The sequence below is a fragment of the Triticum dicoccoides genome, chromosome 4B (genome assembly GCF_002162155.2).
Source record: "Triticum dicoccoides isolate Atlit2015 ecotype Zavitan chromosome 4B, WEW_v2.0, whole genome shotgun sequence".
Taxonomy (NCBI): Eukaryota; Viridiplantae; Streptophyta; class Magnoliopsida; order Poales; family Poaceae; genus Triticum; species Triticum dicoccoides.
In genome coordinates, this window is record NC_041387.1 from 675,891,185 (window position 1) to 675,897,457 (window position 6,273).

Below are 6,273 nucleotides of genomic sequence, written 5' to 3' on the forward strand. Positions count from 1 at the left end.
TGCACGCAGCGGCGGAGAGTTCGCGCGGCCACGCCGGGGAGCGCGCGCGGCGGCTGGCGGTGCTGGGGTCAATCGGGGACGGGAAGGCTCGCCAGGGAGCGCGCGGTCGTGGCGGGCGACGCTGGGGCGAGCCGAGGTGCCAGGGCGAGGCACGCCATGGCCGGAGACGGGCTCTGTCGGGAGGGAGAAAGAAGGGAAAAAGGAAAAAAAAAAAGAGCTACAATGGGATACAGTTTTATGAACGAGGTCTGCTCTGTCCGGCGCAATTTTGCACCATAAAAATGATTTACAGTGCCCCTTATACGCGTTTCTAAGGGTCAACTTTTAAGAGGTCTGCCAGAGATGCTCTTACAACTTGCACGCTCCAGTCAGTTTAGTGCACAAACTTATAATATACGTGTGTCCGGTCCACGAACTTGCATGAAGATGCAAATACGGTCATATTTCATATATGTAGCCGTATCAGGTGCTCACTAGTGCGCCAAGGTGTCAGTGGCCCATTTGTCAGGCTGACATGGCAAGCAGATGGCAGCAAGCCCAAGCACTCCCTGTCTATCTTCGTATGACGTGTGGGTCCCACTTGTCAAGATAGATTGTGAAATAACATGTGGGTCCCACTTGTCAGGATAGAGAGTGAAATAATTAATTAATTATATAAAATCTAAAATCACGAAACTGGAATCGAACCTGGAACTTCACAGCGTCGTTCGCTAGCACACACAGCCACAACCAGTAAACCATATAATTAGTATTGTTTAATGACCTTTCTTGTATTTTTTTACCAACATCGTCCCAGCTTTGCAACGCGCCGCTGCATGCGGCCGTCCAACGTACTAAGCAACGTAATTATAGTAGTATACTTATATTACTATAAGTATATATGATGTCAACATACTTACCGTACTAAAACATTATTCTTATGGGGTACATGTTTAGCATTTTTCATATACATTATTAATATTTTTTTAAATACATGTTTTGATGCCTACTTTTGCATATAAATTATACATTTTTGCATACAACAGAAACATTTTTATACACTTTTAACATTTTTCAAATATATGATTAACATTTTTAAAAATACATGTTTTTTGTTTATATTTTTCATACACATTATTCGTCTTATGTATACACCTAAAACAGTTTTATACATGTTTAATATTTTCTTAAACATATGATTAACAGTTTTCAAATATAAGTTTTAAACTTTTTTCAAATATGTGTTAAACATTTTTTGGATGGTACACAATTTTTTTAAACGGTGCAAACATTTTTGTACATTGTCTAAACATTTTCAAAAGATGTTATAAACATTTTTTGAAATACATAAATAGTTTTAAATGTGACTTTTTTTAGTTACACAAATATTTTATTACAATGCTTAATATATTTAAAATATCATGTAACTTTTTGTAACACGTGAACATTTTTTAATGTTACAAACACTATAATATAAGTTGTTTTCTTACATAGAAAAAAAAGATAACAACATAAACAATGTTTATCTCCTTAGGACATCATGTGCCGTTGTAGTCTGGTGGTTAGCTTAGTCACAACCTGACCACGAAGTCACAGTTTTGAACTGTGCGGCTTCCTTTTTCTGATTACATTTCTTCTTTAATTTTTTCGGTCGACTTGATAGAATATAAGAAGTTCTTTTTTTGAGACAAATATAAAAGTAGTTGTGCTACAAAAGTATGAACCGGCATCGGTTTAGTGGCTGTTAACGCGAGAATATTTGCCGCAAGTCCTGAGTTCAAAACCCGCATGTGAAATTGTTTTTCTATTTTACTTTTTGCGTCATTTTTTCTATTTTATTTGAGGGGCCCAATACGAGAAGTGGCTGACAAATACGCCCGTGTATGTGAAATGTGACCGTATTTACACCTTCATGCAAATTTGCGGACCAGAACACGTATTTTACAAGTTTGTACACTAAACTGACCGTTGCGCGCAAGTTCTAAGACTCCTAGTATATTTACCTCCTGAATAAAATGTTAATCATGTATCTAAAAAATGTTAAACATGTATTAAAAAATTGTCTTGACTTACAACGAAAAAAGTACAGAGTGTAAGAAAATTTTGGATATGAGTTCAGAAAGAAAAGTAAAAAGGACAAACAAAGAAAACCGAAGAGAAAAGCAAAAAAAAAACCCGAAGAAAAACATGTGCAAAAAAGAAACAGAAAGAAAGGAAAGGAGATAAAAACAAATAAAGGAACAAATCAACCAAATAAAAAAAGGGAAAAGGGAAGAAAATAATAGAATTAAGTGGAAACAGAGGAAAAGACGAAGAAAACCAGTGGAAAAACAAAAGAAAACGAAAAAAAACCCAACATGAAATCATTTTTTATTATGTATTACAGTGCTAAACCTTCATGAACCCGTCTATCAAACTACGACATTCATAGCATTGGTGTTGAGATCATGGAACATCAGGTCGTCGACAACAACCAGATTATCCATTTGTATAGAGATGGCATTTGCACCCAATATTAAGAGCCAGTTTTAGTTCTTCCACACGAGCAGTAGATTGAGCCAAAATTATGTCCGCAACATGTTCAGACGTGGATGCCGCACACATACCTCCGCTGGCAAAATTTCGTGTTTTGACCCTTTTATGGTATAAAATCGAGATCTGACCCCTGTTTAATTTTTTTTCAAGATTTGATCCTTTTTTCTACCGCCACGAGGTCCGGCGGTAGGTTTCTATAGCCTACCGCCAGAGGTACTTATCCACGTCAGCACCGGTAACGGCCTCCGTCCCCCCTCCGTCCCATCCTACCACCGCTGGTCCTGGCGGTAGCCTGTGCGATCCTATCGCCAGAGGCCCTGGCGGTAGGGTGTCGGCAGTTATAAGCCGCGGGCCGACCGCCCCACCCCCTTCTCCCCCCACCCAGCCGCCCCAAGAACAGAGGAGTTCTTCCTCTCGTCCCCTCTCTCATCTCCTCCACGACCCACCTCTGATCTTCGTCGTTTCTTCACCGTTTTTGCGGATCGAGATGGCCCCGAAGAAAAAAGTAAGCTCCTTCGATCCCTCCAATTAGTTTTAGTCAAATAGGTTCTGATTCGTCGCATTACTTGATTCAAATCAATCCCCTTTTTGAACTAGATTAAAAAAAATTGAACCCTAGGATTGATTTAGGTTGATTATAGATGTTATATTGTGTTAGATATGAACTGTAGTCACTAGTTGGTATGGTTATGTGAAGATGAACCCTAGTTCATATTATTTTTGGAACGATTTTTTTTTATATGGTGCATGTTGGAGGAATTTATTGTGATATGATGATGCATGTTGATATGCTATGATGCAAGTAGTGGATATAGTTGGATTTGATTGGAGTAAACATGGTTAACCCCCCAAGATGAACCCTAGTTCATGGTTTTTGTTGGAGAAATATGATATGATATGATATTGCATTCGACCCATCTTGATATATGTATTTTATTTAGTTAATGATGAACTTTTGTTATTCACCCATATGTTTAGGTCTGCAACCGTGGCGCAACCATCGCCCATTCATCTCCAACACGACCCATCAGAGATGCCGCTCCCGTACGTGTACGAGTCCTTCCCCGAGATGCTGCAGCCGGTGGGATCTGTGTCAGACGAGTTCCTAGAGGCAGCGAGGGCAGTGCGGTGGCACGAGAGGGCAGAGCGGATCTCCAACGATGTGAAGTGTTGGTCGCAGAGTGTGAAGGAGTGGAAGAGAGTGACTGCAGAGATGGAGGGAGATCCAACTATCTCCCGTGTCCGCTGGGAAGGGACCATTGAAGCTGCCAAGCAGCACTCCAACTGGGAGCTGCGCAATTTGGGCCGAGGATCTACTTCGAGAGCAATGCAAAGGAGAGAGCCAGGATGCCCCCCCCCCCCCAAGTGCATCGGTGTTCGATATCATCAGCTGGGGAAGGGCGGAGGTGAAAACTTCAGCGGGCAAAGCAAGGTGGGAGTGCTTGAACAGTTGGATGCCGACCAGCGTTTCGCCTCCGCCTGAACCGGTGGATCCGCTGTCGTATCTGTCTCCACGACCAAGCCTAACATACGAGGGGAAGATATTTGCCCGCCCTATAAACTTGTCTTAAGAACTTGTTGCACCGTTTGTTGGTTTTGCGGAAGTTTTTTGCGAAACTACTTGCATTAGTTGGGTTGTCAAACTATGTGGACAAATTTACTATTTGCTTTTTGCTATGTAGGACCTTTGTTAATATGTGAGCTCATATTTTGCTTTCTTTGTGAAACTATGTGATAAAACTTTACAAAAGAAACAATCTCTAAAACTTGTAAAAACCTAAACCATAAAACAATCACTAAAGTTTTATTAATGTGTATGTGATGCCCAAGTTTAATTGTTTGAGATTTGTTTTTTAGGTTCTATATCATTGCTGTGATATTGATTTTGAAAAGAAGCAACCAACTAAATTTGAAACTATAGAACACAGGACCCTACCGCCACGGACCCTGGTGGTAGATTAACATAGCCTACCGCCATTCCCCCTGGCGGTAGGGTGAACCTACCGCCAGGGCCCTTTGATATTTCGTACAGAAACTTTGCGAGGCAAAAACCCAGCTACACCCTACCGCCAGGATCTCTGGCGGTAGGGTTGGATAGCCTACCGCCAGGGTATCTAATGGTAGGATACTTATCCACGTCAGCTCGGGCAAACGGCCGCCGTCCCCCTCCGTCGCACTCTACCGCCATATCCCCTGGTGGTAGAGAAAGGGTCAAATCCCGAATTTTTTCCAAACCGAGGTCAGATCCTGAATTTGTATCTCAAAAGGGTCAAAACACGAAATTTAGCCACCTCCGCTGTCCCGGATGATCATGCCACAAGATCTAGTGTGATCATCCTCGATGAGAAGAAGCATAAACGTTCAGAGCCAGTTGACTAGACAACGGCTTTCTCCATCGGTCGAGCCTCGGCACAGCCCCAGGTTTCGCCGCCGCCCTAACAAAATTAAGAGCAAGAGCCTGGACAATAGCAAAAGTATGGGCAGGTGGCTGTACATCCTCGTCTCGAGTGATCATACGCCGTTGCCACCAAATATACCGGCACATCAACAACATACATGTATGCAAAGGATCACACAACACAATCTCCAGTGTTTTGGCTCCCGATCTGCCATTATTGCATGAAGTATCCAATGTTTGATGTAGCCCCAGGAGTAGCAAGATTTGTTTTGCTCGGTCACACCCGATGACCCGAACAACATGTGTGCCATGTCACACACACACACACACACACACACACACACACACGCACGCACGCATGCCCACACACACGCACACAGGATTGCGTTATGGAGACATCTCCATAGGAAAAATCTGATCTTTCCTGGTACTTCCACGTTCCAAACTTTGTCCCAGACCAGAAGCAGAGCCTCCACTGGTCGATCCGTCAGCATTATTTGACATGTAACAATCCTCCCATTGTTTATAATAGGCGAATACACACTAACGTACCAGTTCTTGTTAGGTGCCATGCCACAAAACCATGGGTCCCATGCCGAAAAATAGGGATTTGCAGGATGCGTTCCACATTAATGTGCCAAAAAAATCCATTACTGAACTTTCATTCCACGAACCAGCTATAGGATCGATGAGCTCATTAACTATGTAAAAAAATATTTTCCTCGGGGTGTTATGATCTTCCTAGAAGAACTATTACGAATCCAGCAGTCTTCCCATATGTTGATTTTCAAACCTTTCCCCACTCTCCAAATGCAACCTTTTTTTCTTTTTGAATGTTTGAACTCCTACCCAAATACTCTACCATAGATACGATGAGCCTTTCTTCTGTTCACAGTTGATTAAATCACCACTTGGATAATATTTGGAACGAAGTACTCTGGCACATAAAGGGTAATAATTCTCAACCAGTCTAGCATTGTTTGACAAGCATGGCCAGACTGAAGCTACTAATATCACGGAAACCCTTTGCCACCCCTATTTTTTGGAACACGCATCTTTCGCCAAGTGATCCAATGCATTTTGCGCTGGTCTTCTCCGCCCCACCAATAGTGCAACATCGCATGGATATGTTCATATGATCTCCTTCTATGTTGTCATATGTTATTCATTGAAATATTGCAGCTTCAATTGCCATGAGCACTAAGCCATGCTCCTTTGCCTTGAAGTTTGATGATGTCAAGATTACTTTAGTTATGTTCAACCTGGGAGCACTCCTTTCTACTTTTAAACCCACACTACTTTCTAGTTTCTACCCCTCCCCTGTACTGTTATGATCCGCTTTCAAATATGATTTAGCCTAT